Here is a 24,371-nt window from a genome sequence, read left to right as displayed (position 1 = left end):
ATTTATAGAAAGAGAATCTTCCATAGATTTGATTTCTAATGGTCAAAATGGTGAAATATAATCCCTTTGGGTGTAACCATGGCAACAATCTGCATTTCTTAGATACAAAATATAGCAAAAAAGGGGGGAGATTGAACATGTCACAAAAGACTCCAAAATTTGGTCTGAAGGAAAATTTCAATCAATTGACAACTAATAGTGTTTGGCGAAAGGTGCTTTATTATAGTAATGCATTCAAATATAGTTATACCAAGCATGGTATCAATAAGCTACAATGAACAAAGTGTCAATATGAAGCACCTGAACCCCAATGTGGGTAATAATTTTAAAAAGTAATTAGAAAAAATTAACAATAAAAAGAAAAAGAAAAAAAAATGTTTTACATCAATTACATAATTAAAAGTGGCTGGAACATGCTCTTTTGCTTAAAACCACATGGTAATATAAACCCGGATGAAGTATCAAAGGGAAGCAATCTCTTACAAGGCGTTATCTAGCCTGGCATCCGGTCCAATCTAGCTGCGTGTCGTAAGGACCCCAGGCTTGGCGTTATCAGTTAGGTACAATGAGAGTTGCCTCCCATTGTACGCAATTTCAGTGACTCGAAAGTTTTCTATTGAAAAGATCGAGCGCAAAATCTTTGTTGATAACTATAATAATTTATGGACCTATGGACGGAACGGATCGGAAAATACGGACTGTCATACATATAAATGGCATATAAAACATGTTAAAAACAATCTGAATGTTCATATAAACACACTAAGAAGGCTATATTATCTTTAATTATCTAGAAATCAATTTCATTGTACAAAAACTTTCATATTTGAAAAATTCACCATGGCCATAATACGAAACTAAACTTCTAACTATTGCATGCTTACCTATTAAAGTCGAAGGCTCGACAAAAACCTTGAAGAATTCAAAATTGATAGAAAAATAAAAAATGATTGTCATCAGCTGTTACATTCAAAGTGTGTCATCTCCCATACATTTTTGACAGACTTTATCGTCTTTATCATCAAACTAACCTAAAAAGTAACTGACACACCCACACACACAGTTTCTTCTACTAAACATCCGCAAACACGGCAACTCAACTTATCCAGATTTTGAATAAGCAGTTCCAAGATAATTCCCTTTGCAATATACCATTCAGCATATGGAATGTCCGCACCTGAAAGCAGAATTTTCGGATAAATTTCACGGGCGCCTGGGGCATTACAGCAACACAGTAATATGTGAAAATTATAACCAAACGGAACTTAAAAAGGGGGTCCATTCCCTAAGCGCCCGTGGTGCTATCTTCACCATACCACGTAGGGTGTTAGTGTCTCTTATAACAGTACATAGGTTTAAGTTCAACATCATTATGTCTCATGGAATCTCGCATGGAATTATAATATAACATAGATATGACAAGGTAAGAAGCTATCTATTAAATGAAGATTTACTTAATGAAACCCAAACGAATTTTTTCTATGAGAAATCAATTGTCTTCTTCTTCTTCTTATGGTATCAAGTTATCCATCAGATTTTTGATGATTACTAACTGCTGTGCATGCGTAGGATAATAATAAATAAATATTTACAAAATAAAAGTGCCAAAAAATAAACAAATACTAACATGACATGTGGTTAAAACTATTTACATAACTACTAGGTTTACTGTTCTATATTGTAGAGAACAGTAGGTGTCAACTGTTCTCTAAAAATATTTAGAGTGGGAGAAAGTACTACCTTTGGAGGTAGTACATTCCATTGTGTAATAGTATACGGGAAAAATGAATATTTGTAACAATCTTTAAATGTAAGTATATGTCTGTAAGTTTGTTGATGAAATTGTCGGGTTCTATTGTCTGTTGGTATGAGTGATGTTGATGGTACAGCGACAATATGGTGAACAATTTTATAAAACATTATAAGTCTTGTTTTAAGTCTGCGTTGTTGTATGGTAGGCCAATTTAAAGTATTGAGCATGTCTGTAACGCTACTGGTGTTGTGAAAACGATTACAGGCATATCTAACAGCCCGACGTTGAACCATCTCAAGTTCATTGCATTGTTCAGCAGTATGAGGGTTCCAAACCGAACAAGCATATTCTAGTTTAGGTCGGACAAGTGCTAGATATGCCTGAGACTTAATGTTTGTAATGGATGTTTTCAGATTTCTTTTTAGAAAGCCTAGGCTTTTATTAGCATTACCAATGATGTTATTTGTATGCTGTGTCCATTTTAAGTCTGATTGCAGTGTTACTCCAAGATATTTTGCGGAGGAGACAGATTCTAGAGTGTGGCCGTGAAGGATGTAGTCGTGTTTGATGGTATTTTTCTTGTTTGAGGCAGTGAGAACTGTACATTTGTCTGGATGGAAAGCCATCAGCCATCTTCTTCCCACTTTGCAGCAGCATCAAGATCTTCCTGAAGGCTATCACAATCTTCTTGAGATTTGATGCTTTTGTATATGATGCTGTCGTCTGCGAACAGTCTGAGTTTACTGGATTTCAAATATTCTGGTAGGTCGTTAATATATACCAGGAATAGAACTGGACCCAGAACTGTTCCCTGTGGGACACCAGAAGTAACTGGAGCAATGTCTGATGACTCACAATCCAGGACAACTGTTTGTGTGCGGTTTGATAAGAAAGCAGAGATCCAGTTAAGTGTTTCATTTTGAATACCGTAGAAATGTAGTTTATATAAGAGTCTTTGATGTGGGACTTTGTCAAAGGCTTTGGCAAAGTCCATAATTACAAGGTCTGTTTGGGTGTTATTGTCTGAATTTGAAGCTAGTTCTTGTATGAAAGATAGAAGTTGTGTTTCACATGATCTAGAGTGTCTGAAGCCGTGCTGAAGGTCGTATAATAGGTTGTTTTTTTCTAGGTGGTTAATTAGGTGTTTAGTAATGACATGTTCCATTAGTTTGCAACTGATACAAGTGAGAGAGATTGGTCTGTAGTTGACTGCGTTGTATTTTTCCCCTTTTTTGTATGCTGGTGCGACATTTGCATGTTTCCAGTCGGATGGTATACATCCAGTTGTGAGTGATTTTTGGAAAATAATGGTGAGGATTGGTGTCGTAATGTTTTGAAGTTGTTTTAGTACTCTTCCGCTGATGTTATCTTGGCCAGTGGCTTTGTGCGGATTGATGTTGTGTAAGAGTTTTTGTATGCCAGGTGTGGTAATTGTGAGTGATGGTATGACTGGATGGGGACTTGGCCCTTTATCAGGCATATTATTTGCTGTTTCGGTGGTAAAGACTGATTGAAACTGCTCATTTAAAATGTTGGCTTTTTGTTTTGTATCAGTTGTTAATTGGCCCTCTTTTTTAGGGGAGAAACTCCACCATTGCCAGTTCTGATTGATTTTATATAAGAAAAGAGTTTCTTTGGTTTTGATTGGTTGCTGTAACTTAGGTCCGGGTCATTTGTTGGAAGGTCAAGGATCATTTTTTCTATGTATGTACAATAGGCACGTCTCTGTTCTTGTTGGACTTGTTGTTTTAGTTTTTTATATTTTACTATATGCTTTTTGTCCTTTTTCATTTTAGAGTACAATTTATTCTTTTTATTTATCATTTTTCTGAGTTTGTTGTGCACCCAGGGAAGTCGATGTTTATACGTTAACATTTTATGTGGGATGTTTGTATCTATAGATTTTGTGATATTGTTTTTAAATAAATCCCACATTTCATTGATAGTACTATTGTTGTTATTGTTCATAATAGTAAGCTCTTCTAGTGTTTTTTGTAGGTCTGCTTCTATATTTTCCCAGTTTGCCTTGTCATATTTTAGTATTTTTCTGGGATGTTGTCTAACTTTTCGAAGCCAAGTGTCTGTTTCTATGTAGACGATGTCGTGGTCACTTAGTCCTAGTGGTGGTAGAGTGTTTACTTTGTTGACATTCAATCTTAACTTTGAATTCCTCCCTTTTCTTTGAATAATAACTAAACGACCACATTTTTTTTAGAAATGTCTAGCATTTTTTCGCGTCTCCGATAACAATCTATAAATATCATTTGGCTTCTTCATAAAAGAATAAAATCGTGATTGCTCATTGTTAAAGGTCGTATGTTGACTTATTGTTGTTAACTTCTACCATGTCTACATAATTTGATATCTGATGTTGAGTTGTGTCATTGCCAATCATATACCACATCTACTTCTTATTGTATTACGCAAATATTCTAAATCTTTCTTTTTTTCAGCCATATCGTTAAATTATGCATTATAAAAAAAGTATCTAGAGCATCATCAAAAGTCTACTGATAATATATTTTATCTCGATTGAGAGTAAATATGAGATTATTTCGATGAATGTCATAAATATAACATACTCAAACTGTTAAACTGTTAAACTTTTAATAGGGAGCAATCATTTGACTTCAAAAGGGGGAATTAAATTATAAGGTATGGGCAAATCTAGATTCAGATTCAGAATGTTTTGTCATCTGTTTGAACACAATATTTGATTCCCATCAAATTGGTAATCCGCATATATTTTGTTTTGATTTTTTTTTGTAATTGTTAATGAACGTGATACAGTAACATGTATTATGAATGAGAAATAGTTACCGCGTATATGTTATCTAAGATTGTGGTTTCTAAAAGCTCCAGCCATTTTCGGGATATCGAAAATGAAAGTAGAAATAGACACTATTAAGACAACCCGAATAATCCAGTCGTTTAACTCCCGGCTCACTACGATCACACTATCCCCATCAGAGAACGTTGAATTCGAGTATTCATCATGGGGAACACAGCTTCCGATTATGGCCCTAATGAAACTATTACTGAAATGAGACCCTCTGAGTTACGATTTACTCAAGATAGTGTTAGCTGCAATTTCCAGGACGGGCATTCAATGGACGAAACATTACGTATGGTTTTAAATGGATCTATTCCGATTTCCAGAATTCCTCCACTAGTTGTTATGAACTTTGAAGGTTCGTGGTATGTCGTTCGGGGTAATCGCAGGTTGTATCTTTATCAATTATTGGAAAGGAATGGAAAGCTACAATATGTGAAAGTCTTACAACAGAACTTTGACAACAATGTATTCAATAAACAGCATACAACCAAGAACAATGGCCGATCAATTCGTCTGCGAGGAGATCCAAATATGGAACACAGATTGAACGAAATTATCAGAGAAAATTCAAGTAATTATTTAAAACATTTTACTTAAATATAAACGAACCCGTGATATAATAATTATGACTTCTGTGTATTTCCTTTTTTTACTCAATTTGAGTGTATTTGATACTACGGGTAAGTTACTCGGAAAAAAACTAGTACATATGTACCTAATTAAGGAGAATTCATACTAGTACATTTAATATAAAAAAAGAAGATGTGGTATGATTGCCAATGAGACAACTGTCCATAAAAGACCAAAATGGCACAGACATTAAGAACTATAGGTCACCGTACGGCAATGAGGAAAGCCCATAACGCATAGTCAGCTATAAAAGGCCCCGATATGACAATGTAAAAGAATTCAAACGAGAATTTACTGGTCTTTCTAATTAAAATTATAAAGTCTTTCTAGTTAAAATTATTAGTGTATCTAGTTAAAATCATTTGTTTTTCTAGTTAAAATTACTAGTCTTTCTAGTTAACATTATTAGTCTTTCTTGTTAAAACTACTAGCCTATCTAGTTGAAAATACTTGCCTTTCAAGTAAAAGTCTTTCTAGTGAAAATTACAAGTCCTTCGTAGTTGAAATTATTAGTTTTAATAGTTGAAATTATAAGTCTTACGAGTTGAAATTATAAGTCTTACTAGTTAAATTGATTGTCTTTCTAGTTAAAATTACTAGTCTTTATAGTTAAAATAATAACATTACTGGTCTTTCTGGTTAAAATAACGAGCATGATGATGTCTTTTTGAAATTACTAGTCCTTCGTAGTTGAAATTATTAGTTTTAACAGTTATAATCATTAGTCTTTCTAGTTTTCTAGTTAAAATTACTAGTCTTTATAGTTAAAATAATAAAATTACTAATCTGTCTAGTTAAAATTACAAGTCTTTACAGTTAAAATTACTGGTCTTTCTAGTTAAAATTACTTGTTCTTTGTAGTTGAAATTACTAGTCTTTACAGTTAAAATTACTAGTCTGTCCAATTAAAATAATTAATTTTAATAGTCAAAATTATTTGTCTTTTTCGTTAAAATTACAAGTCTTTATAGTTAAAATTACTAGTCTGTCTAGTTGAATTTACTAGTCTTTATATACTGAGCCAAAAAAGTTTAGCAACAAAAGTGTGAAATTTTATTTTATTACAAAATCATAACAACATATAATTTTGATAATAACAAAATTGAATTATGACATGTCAGAAGCAACATGAATGTTTATCACTCACATTCATTAGAATATAATTACATTAGATGTATGTTTCATTATAATACTTTATTCTGATTGGCTAACTGCACATCACGTGTTATTCCGTAAGCAGTTGCATTGCTCAATACAACTTTTCATTCATGATAACACGTGGTCCAACAATAAAGTGCACAGGTGAATTAAATAAAAAGATATATAAAATTCGTGTTTTCATGATCATAGCTAAAAAATGTAATTATAAGTATTGAATGCTTCTTTTTGTAACTTTATAGGGTTGTAAAAGCGTTGACCGTGCGCACATTTTTAGAATGAAGCGCTTCCGCGCTTCATACAAAATGTACTTCGGTCAACGCTTTTACACACCAATAAATTTACTAAAAGAAGCATTCAATTCTTAATTTCTTTGTATGGAGCGCGGGAAGGTCAAAATGCGGAAATGAGTATAGTGTTATTCGAAATCAATTTCTCAGCAATGCTCTAAGTGCACCAATGAAGGATTAGCATGCACATCATCAGCTGTCCTTAGTCATGCACTACTTTTGTGGCCGGAAAAAAACAACTGGTCACGTGTTCATGTAAAGCGAAGGTAGCGCTCATCCCCTGACGATAGTTTTTTTTTTTTTTTGGTTTACGAGATATCGACCTAAACTGTACAGTTGCAATTTGTCGATATCTGTTTGTTAGTCTCTAAACTGTTGCCTTATGCACACTAAATCGAGCCAAGATGTCAGTAACACTCATTCCGGCCTCAACCATTCCAAGAGCTTTCTGACGGTCATTTTCGGGATGGCCTGGTTGAGGCCCTACGCAATTTTTTCAAAGGTGTATGTGAATTCTTACCAATTGTGTGTTTCTGAACGTTAGTGAAACAGAAATTTATAATTTCGTTTTAAAAGTACAGGTACAGAAGGTAAAACATCAATTACACGTGCAAAGATGAAATGACACAAAATCAATCACCAGGAAAAAAAAGTACGACTGTTTTAATTACAGGTAAAACTAAGGATTATATCAATGATGTTTAAATAATTTTTTTTCCAGAAACAACAAAAAAAAACAATAATTAGTTGCTAAACTTTTTTGGCTCAGTATAGTTAAATCTACTGGTCTTTCTAGTTGAAATAACCAGTCTTTCCAGTTAAAATGACTAGCTTGTCTTGTTGAAAATACTAATCTTTTAAGTTAACATTACTAGTTTTTCAAGTAAAGGTTACGTGTCTGTCTAGCTTAAATTACTAGTCTTTATAGCTAAAATTATATTTTCTTTGTAGTTAAAATGTCTAGTCTTTCTAATTGAAATTTATAGTCTTTCTTGTTAAAATTATTGGTCTTTACTAGTCTTTCTTGTAAAAATTACTAGCTTGGCTTGTCTTATTGAAAATAATAGTCTTGCAAGTTAAAATAACTAGTCTTTCTAGTTAAAGTTAATAGTTTATAGTTAAAATAATTTGTCATTGGTAGTTAAAATTATAAGTCTTTCTAGTTATAATGTGTATGTCTTTATAGATAGAATTACTGGTCTTTCTATTAATTAACATTAATAGTTTTTCTAGTTAAAATTATTTATCTTTCTAGTTAAAATTAATAGTCTTTCTTGTTAAGATTACTAGCTTGTCTTATTGGAAATACTAGTATCTCAAATTAAAATTACTTGTCTATCTAGTAAAAACTACTATTATTTCTAGTTAAAATTATTAGTCTTACAAGTTAAAGCTACTAGTCTTTCTAGTTTAAATTACTAGTCTCACTAGTTAAAATGGTTTGTCTTTCTAGTTAAAATTACTTATCTCCAAAGTTAAAATAACTTGTCTTTTTAGTTAAAATTACTAGTATTTCTAGTTAAAACTACAAGTCTGTTTTGTTGTAATAGCAAGTCTTTATAGTTAAAATTACTTGCCCTTCGTAGTTGAAATTTTTTTAGTCTTTATAGTTAAAGTTATTAGTCTTTCTAGTTAAAAATACTAGTCTCAATAGTTAAAATTACTAGCTTGTATAGTTGAAAATACAAGTCTTTCTAGTTAAATTTACTAAATTTCAAGTTAAGATTACTAGTCTGTCTAGTTTAGATTACAATTCTTTAATCTTTATAGTTAAAATCACTTGTCCTTTGTAGTGTAAATTATTAGTATGTCTAGTTAAAATTACAAGCATTTCTAGTTATAATGTGTATGTCTTTATAGATAGAATTACTGGTCTTTCTATTAATTAACATTAATAGTTTTTCTAGTTAAAATTATTTATCTTTCTAGTTAAAATTAATAGTCTTTCTTGTTAAGATTACTAGCTTGTCTTATTGGAAATACTAGTATCTCAAATTAAAATTACTTGTCTATCTAGTAAAAACTACTATTATTTCTAGTTAAAATTATTAGTCTTACAAGTTAAAGCTACTAGTCTTTCTAGTTTAAATTACTAGTCTCACTAGTTAAAATGGTTTGTCTTTCTAGTTAAAATTACTTATCTCCAAAGTTAAAATAACTTGTCTTTTTAGTTAAAATTACTAGTATTTCTAGTTAAAACTACAAGTCTGTTTTGTTGTAATAGCAAGTCTTTATAGTTAAAATTACTTGCCCTTCGTAGTTGAAATTTTTTTAGTCTTTATAGTTAAAGTTATTAGTCTTTCTAGTTAAAAATACTAGTCTCAATAGTTAAAATTACTAGCTTGTATAGTTGAAAATACAAGTCTTTCTAGTTAAATTTACTAAATTTCAAGTTAAGATTACTAGTCTGTCTAGTTTAGATTACAATTCTTTAATCTTTATAGTTAAAATCACTTGTCCTTTGTAGTGTAAATTATTAGTATGTCTAGTTAAAATTACAAGCATTTCTAGTTATAATGTGTATGTCTTTATAGATAGAATTACTGGTCTTTCTATTAATTAACATTAATAGTTTTTCTAGTTAAAATTATTTATCTTTCTAGTTAAAATTAATAGTCTTTCTTGTTAAGATTACTAGCTTGTCTTATTGGAAATACTAGTATCTCAAATTAAAATTACTTGTCTATCTAGTAAAAACTACTATTATTTCTAGTTAAAATTATTAGTCTTACAAGTTAAAGCTACTAGTCTTTCTAGTTTAAATTACTAGTCTCACTAGTTAAAATGGTTTGTCTTTCTAGTTAAAATTACTTATCTCCAAAGTTAAAATAACTTGTCTTTTTAGTTAAAATTACTAGTATTTCTAGTTAAAACTACAAGTCTGTTTTGTTGTAATAGCAAGTCTTTATAGTTAAAATTACTTGCCCTTCGTAGTTGAAATTTTTTTAGTCTTTATAGTTAAAGTTATTAGTCTTTCTAGTTACAAATACTAGTCTCAATAGTTAAAATTACTAGCTTGTATAGTTGAAAATACAAGTCTTTCTAGTTAAATTTACTAAATTTCAAGTTAAGATTACTAGTCTGTCTAGTTTAGATTACAATTCTTTAATCTTTATAGTTAAAATCACTTGTCCTTTGTAGTGTAAATTATTAGTATGTCTAGTTAAAATTACAAGCATTTCTACTTAAATTAGTAGCTTTCTGGTTAAGCTTACTTGTCTTTCTAGTTGAAATTATGAGTCTTTCTGGTTAAAATTACTGGTCTTTCTAGTAAAAATTACTGGTTTGTCTATTACTAATTAATCATCTTTCATGACAAAATTTTCTAGTTTAAATTACTAATCTTTCTGTTTAACATTACTTGTCTTTTACTTGCAATTACTAGTCTATCGTTAGAATTACTGTTCTTTCTTGTAAATATTACTAGACTTTCTTGTTACTAAAATTCCTAATCTTTTGTTAAAATTAATAGACTTTCTAGTTTAGATTACTAATTCCTCTAGTTAAGACTACTGGCCTTTCTAGTTACATTATTGGTCTTTCTATAGTTCATTTATACAAGTCATTCTACCTACTAGGTATTTCTTTTAGTGTAACCGTGTATACGCATCAGTCTCCAAACAATGCGCGCAATGTAGTAGTCTAGGAGTTATTCATTCCTGGCATGTTAATTCGGTCAAAATTTATGGTAGAATTTAAAGTTTTTAATAACACATTAAATGACATAAACTCTATCTTTTTGGTCGTTTGTCAGCGGCAGATCCCATAAGAGTTTAAGAAAATGACAGTTTAAGTGTAAAAATAATATTTGGAAGTATTTTATTTTGAAGAAAACACAATTATAGCCATTTAATGTTCTTTGTATCTAGTCTCACATTTGAACAGCAATATGTTTTATACACCTTTCTTTAACACTAGCAATCAATGAAGAGTGGAGGATTAGAACTGATCTGAGTGTTCTACACATCAGTAGTATTGATGGGGTATATCCACAGATATCAAATATCATTAGAGGTTGTCCAGTATCCACGGATATCCAATATCCTTAGAGGTTGTCCAGTATTCTAAGAGAGCTACATATGGGTCTGACGTATTGAAAATAAACGCATCATAAATACCATACGCGCGTTTCGATTACAGAAAACTCACAGGTGACGGTCGAAGAAAAGGTTGATTTGCCAAATAAAATATTAAGTTAAAGAGCCCTGAACCCACAATTGCGAAAGGTTTTACTAATGTTTTCAAACATCGATTTATGACTATAAAAACGGTGGTATACTTCTACTATTGTCTGTATTTCGCACACATTAATTACAGTTTGCATGTGCTGTTTTCTCCGCCATACAATTAGAGGGAGAGAGTAATGTGTACATGAAATAATGTGTTTGAATCCCGTTGTTGCTTAACTCACTAAACTCTTGAGAAGAATATGATTGGAAACAACTGTCACATACCATAGCTTGGTACAGGCATTTTCTGGATAAAATGGTGGGTTAAACCTTGTTTAAAGCTAGCAGGAAAGTTTTTTCCGTCTGTCATAAATATTAGAAGACTCTCAACTTAATGTGACGAAAGTTAATTAATTGTTTTATTCTATGTTGGTTTCTACAAAAAAAAAAGGTGACAGCATAAACTATGTGTAGTGTGTTTCTATGTGTCTGTCCAAATTAAGGAGTCTGGAATTATATGGTTGTCTTCGTTTGAATGTTTGTCCTAAGTTGTCTTTCGGTATTTTGTTTTTGGCATATTAAGATAAAGCAGGTGGTTTCTCTTTTGACTAGTTTCACATTTTGTCATGCCCCTTTTATAGTTTTTATAATACTTATTGTTTCGAGTTTTCTTATGGTTGAACTCTTACATTTTCCTATATAGTCGATTATGCTGTTGTTTTTCGGTATCTGATGAACAGTTTTCTCATTGGCAATCATACCACATGATTCTCCTTATTTGTATATCTATATAACTGTAGTGACTATATTATGTATTCTGTAAGGTGCTAAATTATTGTGTGAAATTCTGTTTACTTATTATACCGGATATATAACATAACATTTTGAAGTGTTCAAGACAGATGAAGAAAATAGATCAGTTGAGACAATAACATTCTTAAAAAATCACTTATCTTTACTCCTTTCTTTTTCAGGCTGGTGTGTAGTCATGTGATTGGAACTTTTTACTTTTTACAGACCGGTGTTAACTTATGTGATTGGTACAATACAGTAGGCCAGTAGATTTGTTGAGATACGCATGTTCTTTACAAAGTTGACAATAACGAGAGTTCAGCATTATTTGTTTTCGATAAATAATTGTTTAATGACAAAATCTTTTTTATAGCTAGATAAAATACTGTACTCCAATGTAAATTTAAAAGGGAGAGACCAAATTAACTCTATCACTCAACGGGTCGAGTGGGAAAGGAAACTCGCACACACAATTCCCTATCTTCCATACATGAAACGATCTAAGTTAGTCTTCATCACCAAACATGTGTTTTCGATGACGATTCCGATTTTACAAACATACGAAAAAGGTTTAATAACTTAGGGTCGATATTCATTAAATGCACGATATCTGATGAGATGCAATGAACAGATAGATAAATGTTTAAATTGTGTGTGCTGACCGATAAAAAAGTTGTTTGAATCCTTTTGCACATTGATTAATTATTTAATACATGAATACATTTCGACCGTTTTACCGGTTCACAATTAACCATTATCGGTTGAGGAAGATATGAAGATAATAATTTGTAGAAAATGTTCAAAGTTAGAATACCTATACAATATTTTTGGCAGATGATTTGAAAATAAGAGTCAAACTGTTTTCAATTAAAACAAAACATGGCATAGGATTACATGTTTTGGGACTGCATACCATTGTAACAAAGACAGAAATAATCGTTTTGCATGTAGAATTTTACAAATCTTTTTTATTTTGTCCAAAACGTCTCCTCATAAATGGCACGATTTTCATCAATAGTTATGTAATTTTGCATTCCGAAGATTGGTATATCTATCAAATCATTGGCATTGCGGTAGTCAATTTTTTACATATACCGAGGGGAAACTTGATGCAAAGCATTATTATTTACTGTTTCATTGCATTTAATAGAAAAAGAGTGCTTTGTGGCAAATAAACCAAGATTTTTTATAGAAAGCCACAGCCTTTATTATAGAGATTTTGTTATAAAATTTGGAACATAGATTACTCACTTGTTTTTCTATGATTTGCTAGTATTTATTTTTTACAAAAAGTTCTAACCAACCATTAAATTCCAAAGTACCACTAAAGTCGAGCGCACCCTAAAAGGTGTACTTGATTTGGTCCATATTTTTATTTGTTTTAACCAATAACTACATTGATAAACTTGTTCTAAGGAAATCAATGCTAGCACTGCATGCAATAATCATGTATCTACCAGTCTACAAATCGACAAATTTGAGAGTACAATGATAAAGGCTGTGGATTTTCTATAAAATTTCCATATATTTAGCATTGAATCAACGCAAGGGTACATAATCCTTAAAGTAATTATGGAAATTACAGTTGTGATAACTCTGATTTTACCTGTCCTTAATCACCTTATAATTACATTGCCAAACCCAAAACCCAAAATGAAGAACTTGTGAAAAAGATTAATGAGCTTTTTTTTTACATTTATTTGGAATTCACCTGTTCAGGGCCGTAACTACCTATGAGGCAGGGGAGGCAACGTTGCCTCCCCTAAATTTTCTGCACCATTTTTTTTAAAGTAATAAAATGAAATATTGACAACATGTACAAGAAGAACCTGAATTTATATCATAAACTATACAAGTTTACAGTTTTAACAGTGTTATCATGATACATGATATATTATCTGTCATTGTCTGGATTTTTGATCGATAGTGAACCGTTTCAGTATTTGTTTTATTTTTATTTTTTCGGGTGGCCGTCCGTCTGTTATTCAGTATTCGTACGAGAACACATATGAAACTTTGCGTTCGACAATTTATATCATAAACAATACAAGTTTACAGTTTTAACAGTGTTATCACGATACATGATATATCTGTCATTGTCTGGATTTTTGATCGATAGTGAACTGTTTCAGTATTTGTTTTATTTTTATTTTTTCGTGTGGCCGTCCTTCTGTTATTCAGTATTCGTACGAGAACACATATGAAACTTTGCGTTCGACAATTTTGAATAAAACCTAACTATTCACATTTATTTAGGGCTCAATTAAGCAGCGGGAGTTCCCTTTGTATTGTGATTCTTTTATATCGGAAATTCGTTACCGGCTGAATCAGCTGTTGGATCATTTTTTAACATCTCCCGATAATACCAGAACATTATGGTCAATGCCTTAGTTACTTAGTTAAACATTGAAATTCAAGGTCCTCGATAAAAAAAAATATCTTGCGTTCTATGATCTTGCTTTATATGTTTTTTTAACTTACCAGTTTGATTTCTTACAAAAATATCTTTAAATACAGACAATAATTGTTTGCATAAAAATTTCTTCCAGGATCCAGCAATACTGATATTTTTTAAAGTAAGGCAATCGAAGGAAAACGGGTAATTTTTACGGCCACTGATTTTATTAAGAAAAAAAATCTGCGGTCACATTGTATTGAATGTTAATAATTATAGGTCAAAGTACGGCCTTCAAGACGGAGCCTTGGCTCAACCCGAACAGCAATCTCAGCTTGTTTTTGCATAAAATTGCTTTCAGGTTCAAGCAATACTGATGTTTCTGAAAGTAAGGAAATCGAAGGAAAACAGGTAATTTTTAGCCGTTTTACTGAGAAAAAAAAATAATTGGCATATCTATTGGGCCTCAATCGGCGCCCCCAAACCCCTGCCTCCCCTGAATTCAAACCCTAGTTACGGCCCTGCTGTTCATAGAGTCAAGAAAGAGCTGTTACAAAAGGATTACAGTGAAGGTGGATAGAAAATGATCAATCTTAATTCCTTCATCATAGCACTCAAATCTACATGGGTTAGAAAACCTTTTCAATCTAACAATAAATGGAAAAATGTTTTATTTTCCTTAATAAATCAAGAAAATTTATTTAAGTTTGGAAATGGTTATCTGTCAAACATTAAAGTAAAGATGAAAAATAAATTTTTGGCAGGATGTATTCCATTCATGGGACATTATTGTTGATAAAGAAGAAAACAATATGTGGGAATACTTTTTGTCAAGCCCACTGTGGATGAATAATTGTATAAAATAGAAAATAAACCTGTATTTTATAAAAACTGGTTTACTGAAGGTATAATTTTCATTAATGACATTGTAGCAGATGCTGGAACAATTCTTAGTTTAAAACAGTTAGAAGAAACAGTTAGAAGAAACATTTAAAATTAATAGAAATGTTATGAAATATAACAGCACAATTTCTGCTGTAAAGAATGCAAGAAAGGACTATGTTTTTGATAATTATAAACTAGTCACCCCTTTTATTCCTTCATTTGCCAAGATTTTTTTTTAAAGCTCAAGGGGAACTAAAGACATGTATTCACTATTTATCAAAATTAATATAGTTTCAACAGGTCCGAAAAAATGGGATCAAATTGTAAAGGTAGATGAAGATGAATGGAAATTAATTTTCAAATTACTTCTTAAAGTCACAAAAAATACCAAACTGCAGTGGTTACAATATAGAATAAATCACATAATTTTAGGTACTAATAAACTTTTGAATAAAATTAAGGTCACTGACAACCCAAATTGTACTTTTTGCCAAGAAGAAGTAGAAACTATTGTACATTTATTTTGGTATTGTAGATTGTTCAAACATTTATTGATGAAATTGACACAAGGTTTTTGTCAAAGGTATAAGTGTTCCATTTACCATAAAATATTTTTTATTTGGGGATATTACAAAATCAAATAGGGGGAATGCTGCAAATTTGATTTAAATGCAGATAAAACAATATATTTTCAACTGCAAATATTTTAAGAAAGCTTAACAATGCAGGCAGTACAAAGTAAAATAAAACCTTTATACAACACTGAAAAAATAATTGCTGTTAAAAATAAAAGAATAGATATTTTTGACAAAAGTTTTTTGCCATTCTTTGCGATGAATGATCAAATATTTTTTTACATTGCATATGTGTACATAAATTAGTAGAAATAGAATTCTCATATGATATATTGTCTCTTACATGAGAAAGAACTACATAATTAATCTCTGCAAATAAATAACAAGAAACAAACAAAAACTTTTAATTTCCTTGAAATCCTATCTATCTTTCAATTATCTATTTACTTATTTATTTAATTTCGTTTCTTTTTGTGTGTTTTTTTTTTTTTTTTTTTTGTGTTTTTGTTTTTGTTTTTTTGTTTTTTTTTTTTCATAATTTTGAATTAAAAAAAATCTACGGACATATTTAAAATATATATCTTATAACTCTTTATATTTTACAGCTTTAAGATTTGAGGCAAACTTAAGTGTATCTGTTGTATCCCATATCTCTTCTTCGATGGAATAGATGCGTTCAACATAAGTCACCAAACTTTGAATTATTTAGTGAGAGAACATTATCTCTGTAGCGGAAAGAAAAGTTAAGGATATTACTAACCTCTATTCTTTCTTCCTAAGAAGTTCATGTATGAAGTCAGTCTTATAAGAATACAGAACAAGTCGGCAAGAAGAGGGGCACCATTGGTTCCCATGTGAATGCCGATAGTTTGTTGGCAACACGTCCTCCAGACAGATATATTGTCAATCAAGAAATCAAGCATCTTGATAATGTCAGTTTCAGGGATTTTTTTTGTTTGAATCAAATTGTTTCTTTTATAAAGTAGGATTTATCCCTCCCTAAGACAAGATATGAAACAAAGCAATACCAACTCTTTCAATTTGGCTTTTAGTTTGGAATGGGGAATACATGTGTAAAGTGTAGAAGAGTCAAATGTATTAATACTATATTGTAAGATGAAAGAATCTTAGATTGTATATACTCCATAACAGATCTTTAGAAATTTGTATATCCACATCTGATTCACGCCACCTCTGGGATAGGCACTTTTGCAACAACTTTGAAGCCGATTGTTGATAAAATTGATGCTAATAATTTAGCACTTAGAATACCCAGCAATACACTGTTGTTTGTAAGGACACTTATGTAGTTTAGGTATAGTGACGGAAGATCCATTTCTTCATCTTTGGATGAAATTCCAAAGGAACATAGAACAGACCTAGGATTATCTAGGATTTCCTCTTTGGTAAAAGAGGGACGAAAGATACCAAAGGGACAGTCAAACTCATAAATCTAAAACAAACTGACACCGCATGCTAAAAATGAAAAAGACAAACAAACAACAGCACACACGACATAACATAGAAAATTAAAGAATAAACAACACGAAGTGTTGTGGGGTATATGTTGAGTTTCCAAGTGAATTGTCAATTCTTAATTCATTTATCAAGCAGTTTTTTTACTGAGATTTACACACAAAACGATGCTGTTTAGGGCTTTATCTGCGGGAACAGCAACAAATTTGTCATGGAGGTAGGAAAAGTGTTTTGCAACATTTAGGTCTTTAAAGATTTACGTAGCATGGGTATTGATAGACCAATTCAGTTTCTTAATTCTGATTTGCATCAATGACCTCGCATGCTTAATCTATTCGGAAAGAGTATCTACGTCTTCTCTCTCGCGTTTAGCCTATTGCCTGACATAATCCACGACTGAATTCATCACTATTTTGAATTTGTGATCCAATTGATGGATTTATACTCATGATATTTTGGACCTCATGATAACACATTTCGCAGGGAAGTCTTATTGACAATTTTGAAGTCACCGGTAATAACGTGGCCAGCCCGCAACTGCTTTGAAAAGTCTGACTTGTAATATCCGAATGATACTATAAGCATTTTATCGGTTTAAATTAGGGTTTGCAACAGTGGTTTCAAAACATAAATTGAACAGATAATGAAGTTTTGAAGGTGGTAATAAATAAAATTTCGTGTGAATGTGATTATTACCTAACAGCTTTTGTATAAATGGCAGCTTGTCATTAATAACGACACCATGCATAGTTGGTGATGTATAATGACGATGATCATGACTGCTCTACGTCGAGGAGTAAAGTTGAAAATATTCATCACATTCACCGAGCTACAGGAAGGACTAAATAGAATACTTAGTTATACCATCAATTTTGTCATTGCAACCATATGGTGTCGCAGTTCCAAATTGTCGAATCCAGTAGTTATTCTTTTAGTGTGCGGAGAGACGTAACAAGAAGATGATTGTTAGTCCTGTGGTATATTTTTTCGATCATGCAAACTTTCATAGAAACAATTTAATGATTAGGCTGATTAAAATGTTGGTAAAGAATGTTGTAGTAGATGTCTGATCTATGGCCGCGCACAAGTTTGTTAAACCTTCCTTTCGTTTCACCGACGTATACCAATCAGCATAAATATCTATTCAACTAAATATTTATACCTGCGCAAGTCCAGATTACTACCATAAAATGTTATACCATCCCTACAGTAGAATGAGCATGATGTCCATAAAATGGAAACAACTTCAAAATACTAATGGATTCAGTCTAGTGGATTATACAGGACAATGGAAAACGGGGAAAAAAGACGTTTGTACTCCTTCTGAATAAGTGTTGGGTGTAAGGTCGTTGAACATTTATTAAATTAAAAAAAAATAGATTTATTAATAATCCGTTATACATCTATCTTCAAAGACCAACATACTGCTATCAACATAATTTTATGGCTATCTGGCGAAAAGATTTTAAAACAATCAACAAGCAATGACGGATAGAGGACTGTACTGTAATTGTAGGGAGAGCTGTGGAAGAGTTAATTATAAAGTATGACTGTAAATACATCCACCTTTTGAAACATTGTCTTAAGGACTTTTATATTCATTATCATATCTTTTTAATTCGTTAGATGCTTTTCGTCCGTTCATATTGACATCCACAGACTTTTAAAACAAAATACTTAAACCTCTCAATCAAGAAATAACGAATTATCTACTATCAAAGTACTTGAAAACACGACATATACTCCCACGACACTTACCGAAAAGGAAATCCTGAACAATCTGAGGTCTCTTTTATCACGGTGGGTATGGTTGTCCTGCGAGAGAACGTACTGTGCTGGTGATTCGGTCCTGACGGGTGCTGGTGATCAATGAAAAAATGTAAACAAAGACGAAAATGATGATTTTTGACGTTTTCACTCATAAAAAATGGAAGAAAACAGTTGAGATTTTTCAATTTCGTTTCTTATGGGTTCATATATAAACCATTAAAAAATTGACCCTCTAAACTGTTTCAGTAAGCGTAACACAAAAATGCTCATTTTCAGAAAATCTCGAACTGAAAAAATAAAACAAAAATGCTCATAGAGTCCGCTTTCTATACCGCAATCCACACGACAAAACAATTTTGTGAAAAAACATTGCAATTTCTTAAAATTTAGCATTTTCTCAATTTATTCATGTCCTGATACTGTGCTGGTGGGTCCTGTCATTGTGCTGGTGGGTCCTGATACGGTGCTGGTGATTTTGGATAAGAAGTTGGTCATATTTGAAAGAAATGTTACAAAATCAATAAAATTGGGCAGATAATTGTTGCCAACAGGATCTATGACTCCTATTTCAGCTCTTGTGCATCCATTTGGCTGTTTAATATGTGTTTTCAAATGATCTTAACTTGTATTACATAATAACATAAAAGGGCAACATCTTTCGTCCAATATCAGATAACAATATATAGTATCTAAAATAAGTTAAAAATTCCACAATACTATATAATTCATTTTATGTGTCAATTTGTTCGAAAAAAGTCGAAAAGAAGAGAGTTTAAGTTAATGTCATGATTATCTGTCGCTTTCTAGATCTATGCTTAGCATTTATTTCAGATGACATGCACTCCTCACCCTGCTGCCTTTCATAACTTCATCCGTATACATATATTAATAGATAAACGAAAGGCTGCAACTGGTATTTTTGTATTTAAAATGATTCGTTGTAACGAATATATTTGTGGTGAATGGAAACTGTGAGGGTCAAAATCTTAAATTGCTTATAAATGTTGCTGGACCTAGTTTCGTTATCTGATCCGAATTTTCTGAAATGTGCAAGGTAGATAGACATTTTAATTTGTTTACTCGGTAATGAACCCTTGTGTTGATCCCATGCTAAACATAACAAAAATCTCTGTACAAAGGTCTGTGAATTTTCTACAAAAATAGTGATTTTATTTTCACTAAATTCTCTTTTTTCTACTAAATACAATAATGAACTATAATAAATAATAATGCTTTGCAAGAAGTTTCCCCTTGATATATGCACATTTCGTAATTGACATTGTCATAAACCGTACACGAAAAGATAAAATATTGATATAAGTACTTAATTTGCATCTTTGAACCCCCACCCCGGCTTGTTTTTTAGGAGCCTGGGGTGTCTAAAAATGGTCGATTACAGACAGCCGAGTACGCATTTTACTTTCCAGGCGTGTTTATGTTTTTTTAAATATAAATTAAGGCTACATTTTAATATAATAATTCTATGAATTCACAATATAAAAAAATGCTGAAAAAAATTTAAATGAAGTGAAATATCTTAGTAAGGAGTCATAACTACAGAGATGGTGTGTTTGACACACAAAACTTAAAAGCTTAGTGATATTACCAATATTAAAATAAAAGTGTATTTTAGTTGGGTATTTTTTCCATTTACTCATTTTCAATTATAATCAAGGCACATTTGATTTTTAATTCATGAAAAATATTTAAATATAGAAAAGTAGGACACATTGTTCACTTCCTCCCCCGTAATTCTTTATCAAAAATATTTTTTTTTGAAATGAAAAAGCTAAGAAATCTTAGGTTTTTTAGTGTTTTCTAGGTTATCTCGTCTTCATTCTCTGACATATTCTAGCTTGCCCTTTCATAAAATAGTGATTTTTTTAGTGTTTTATCGAATTTTCGAAAAACAAATACCTGATAACCGCTTAGACAAAAAAAAAATATGTTGGAAAAATCTTACAGCAAGTGATTCTTAATAGCTATAGCCTCGGTCACACCTTACCGGATAGCTCGAACAGACGCCTAACGGATAAAAAAAAGTTATCCGTTGACAAAATTTGTATCTGTTCACTGGTGGTAAGCGGATGGTCGTAACTAAAAGTTACGACCATCCGGAGATGGGAGACAATTCTAGGGATAAGTTTTTCTTTTTCGATTTTCGTGCAGTAAAAGGTTCATTTGAGTCAAACCGCTTGTCTCATACATACTATTCGGTGGTTCGGTGATACTGAAACCAAATTTGATGCATTAAAACATTCCAATTTTCGTAAAATAGTCATTCAAAAATTCGAGCATGATGGTCGTAACTAAAAAACAAAAATGTCGAAGATGGTCGTAACGAAAATTTGTGATGGTCGTAACTCGAGATCTGTTTTAAATTAGACCGAATAAGGCAAGTCAAGAGTTTTAAACGTGTCTTTTATTGTATGCATATATTATATGATGTATTTCTGAAGATTTATTTAAAATTTTTACATACAACGTAAAATAAAGCAATTTCAATCCGTGTAACACTTATCAATTAAAATTTAAAAAAAAAGTTTTCAAATATTAGTTTGGGGGAATTTTGATTAAAGTTTCAAATTGGTTTAAAATTCCAAATTTTTAAAATGTTTTGTACCGGACAAGGCAAGTCAAGAGTTTTAAACGTGTCTTTTATTATATGAATATATTATATCATATATTGTGAAGTTGTTTTCACCAATGATAAAATCTAAAGGAGTGAAGAACGGGGTACCTGTAAAGTGCGAAACGGAAGAAAATTGGAACGAATCGAACAAAACAATACAAAATGAAATGACAGTCATATATACTGAAAATGTAATGTATAAAACTAACCAGAGGCAAATAGTTGAATTAATGTAAGCGATTAAATTCATTAACAATGTAAATTTCTCAAAAGTGGAGAATTCATTTTAAAACAAGAAACACAGCCTTGGTTATGATAATTCTTAGTTAGAAATAAAAAGCACAAAATGTATCAAATCAATTTTAATTACAAAATAAAAGATTTTAAGGAAAGGCATTTTTAATAAAACATGAAATAACAGTATCCTGGTTTTTTTTTTCTTCTTCAGATTTTGCATCTTTGTTAAAGATAAACATTGTAAAAACTTTTTGAGGATTTACCTACTAGTTGATTTTTTTTGTTAATTTTTTTAAATTAGGTCGAAAGAGCATTAGTAACGAGACAACATAATCTAAAAGTTAATATTGATAGGTTATGAAGGTCGTTATCTAGACTAGACCATTCCCGCGAATTCGCAGGTCCGTACCTGAGTTAAAGAACACTAGAACGCACCCGTGAAATCGCGGGCATATACAGCTTGAGAACTGTTGTAGGATGATTTTTTGTAAAAGATATTATGTATGGAGAATTTCATAAAAGGTATCAAAAGCCCTCTCCCTTTTTCCAAAGTCCGATATTTGTTTCCTTTCTGTTAAATTCAATTATTTTTGTGTTTCTGGCCTCAGACCACAATTATTCTTCTCCTTTGCTACAATGCTTCTTTTGGTAAAAGTCAAATCAAATAAAAAATTTGCACCGTTTCAAACATGAAATAAATGTAACTGCTTATATATAGACCATTATTAGCCTAATAATATATGCTTCTAGGACAATCCATCAGTGCCTTTTCATTTGAGAGCCGTATTAACATACTAATGGTAGGATATGAATCATTTATAGATGACTAAGACCGACTTAGACTAATTTGAGGGGTGGTCGGAGGGGTCCTGATCCCGAAATCTCGGGCTTAAAATCATGAAATCCCGAGATGCAGAATTTAAAGAAATTCATATCCCGAAATCCCGAAATCGAAAAATATATTCCTGGATTCCGTAAGGATCAAATTGAATCCCCAAATCCAAAGCTTAAAAACACCCGACCCCAACGCCCCGAAAGAGGTCCTGCCTCCCTCTTATCTCTACCTTACTTTCATTTTTGCCAAATCACTATTTTCCCTTTCAACCATAAATTTTGATGCCCCATTTATGGGCATTATGTTTTCTAGTCTGTGCATCCGTGCGTTCGTTCGTTCGTTCGGTCGTCCGTCCGTCCGTCTGTATGTCATGCTTCAGGTTAAAGTTTTTGGTCGAGGTAGTTTTAGATGAAGTTGAGCATGTTTTACTTATTAATATATATGCAAGTGATATGACCCCTTAAATAGTAAACATTTCAAAGAAAACAGTCGACAGAATCAGGGACTTTCTATACTAACATAGAAAGTCCCTGACAGAATACAGAGAGTCTCTAGCTATATATTAAAGTAGTATAATTGTAGTTTACATGTAGATAAACGCCGAAAATAATTCTCTCTAAGGAGTTATAATAATTGTGGTTCTTGCGATCTAAACACCATGATATGGAGAACGCTCGGAATGGCTTATTTATTTTTCATTTTTGTTATCTATCATACGATTGGTTGTACTTGTGTCACATGTTTTACTTATTTTAATATATATGCAACTGGTATGACCCCTTAGATAGTAAACGTTAATATTTCAAAGAAAACAGTAGACAGAATACAGAGAGTCTCTGTATATTGAAGTAGTATAATCGTAGTTTCCATGTAGATAAACGCGAAAAATAAGTGTCCTCTATAAGGAGGTATAATAGTTGTGGTTCTTGGGATCTAAAGACCATGATATTGAGAACGCTCTGATTGGCTTATTTATTTTTTCATTTTTGTTATCTATCAAGCGATTGGTTGTATTTGTGCATGTTTCAAACCGGAAGACTGGCCCAAGACCACAATTGAATATAGTTCCTTTTAATTAGAGTGTATTTTTCTTTAATTTTTTTTCTTTCCCTTCCTCACTCATTTCTTCAATTTTTTTGGTGGAAATGAAAGAAGAGAGGTGAAATAAATTTTTGGATGTTGTATTTTAACTTATTTTGATTTGGAATGAGTGATTAGGCCAAGTGCAAAAAGGTAATATTTACAGTTTTCGGAACATCTCTTGACTTGTCAATAGGGGTATGGAAGTGTATTGGCTAAATTTGTAAAAGTGATTGCTACAATCTTTCTGAATTTTGGATATATATTTGGACTAGGACTATACATTACACACACAAAAAATTGGACAAAAGTGCATGGTGCAATTTTTTTAATGATGCAAAAGGTTATAAAGAACTGATAGAGGAATTAATTGTGGTCTGTGGCCAGACTTATCTATGACTAAAATTCAGTCTAATGACGGAATCATATCCGGACTCCTTTTTTGTCGTTTTTCTCCCAAAATAACTCAATCTGAATAATCATAAGAATGGATGACAAATGCGACTATGCATGTTAGCTATAGGACACAGAGGCATGATCATTGATTTATTGTGGAAGGAAGAGAAGTGACACACAAAATGAGGTCTTCTCGTTTAATAGTATAGATATGCTTTAATTTTAGCCTTGATTTTTTAGAAGTCATATTGTTATTTGGTGAAATCAAGCTGATAATAAGGTGGACAGTTATGTCCATTACGAAGTCCATGAGTAGCGTGTAGCCATTCACACAATATAAACATATAACATACACATAATGTTCAATTTGCATACCGTGGGGTTTGTATGTGATAGTTGCCGCAGTACATTTAGTTCTACCTAAGTCTCTGACATATTATCCTGGTTACAAGCTTAAGTCTG

General features: G+C 31.6%; 1 long non-coding RNA gene across 1 annotated transcript; it reads left to right on the top strand.

The window, feature by feature from the left end:
- The first annotated feature begins 4,636 nt into the window (after positions 1 to 4,636).
- LOC143067389 (uncharacterized) lies at positions 4,637 to 11,989 on the top strand. The gene is made up of 2 exons (XR_012975940.1): positions 4,637 to 5,160; positions 11,811 to 11,989. It is a non-coding gene; the product is annotated as an uncharacterized LOC143067389 (long non-coding RNA).
- The last annotated feature ends 12,382 nt before the right edge of the window (positions 11,990 to 24,371 follow it).

Source organism: Mytilus galloprovincialis, chromosome 3, assembly GCF_965363235.1.
Source record: "Mytilus galloprovincialis chromosome 3, xbMytGall1.hap1.1, whole genome shotgun sequence".
In the NCBI taxonomy this organism is placed as follows: Eukaryota; Metazoa; Mollusca; class Bivalvia; order Mytilida; family Mytilidae; genus Mytilus; species Mytilus galloprovincialis.
Note: the sequence above shows the minus strand (reverse complement) of the source record. Positions and strands in the feature narration are given on the sequence as shown.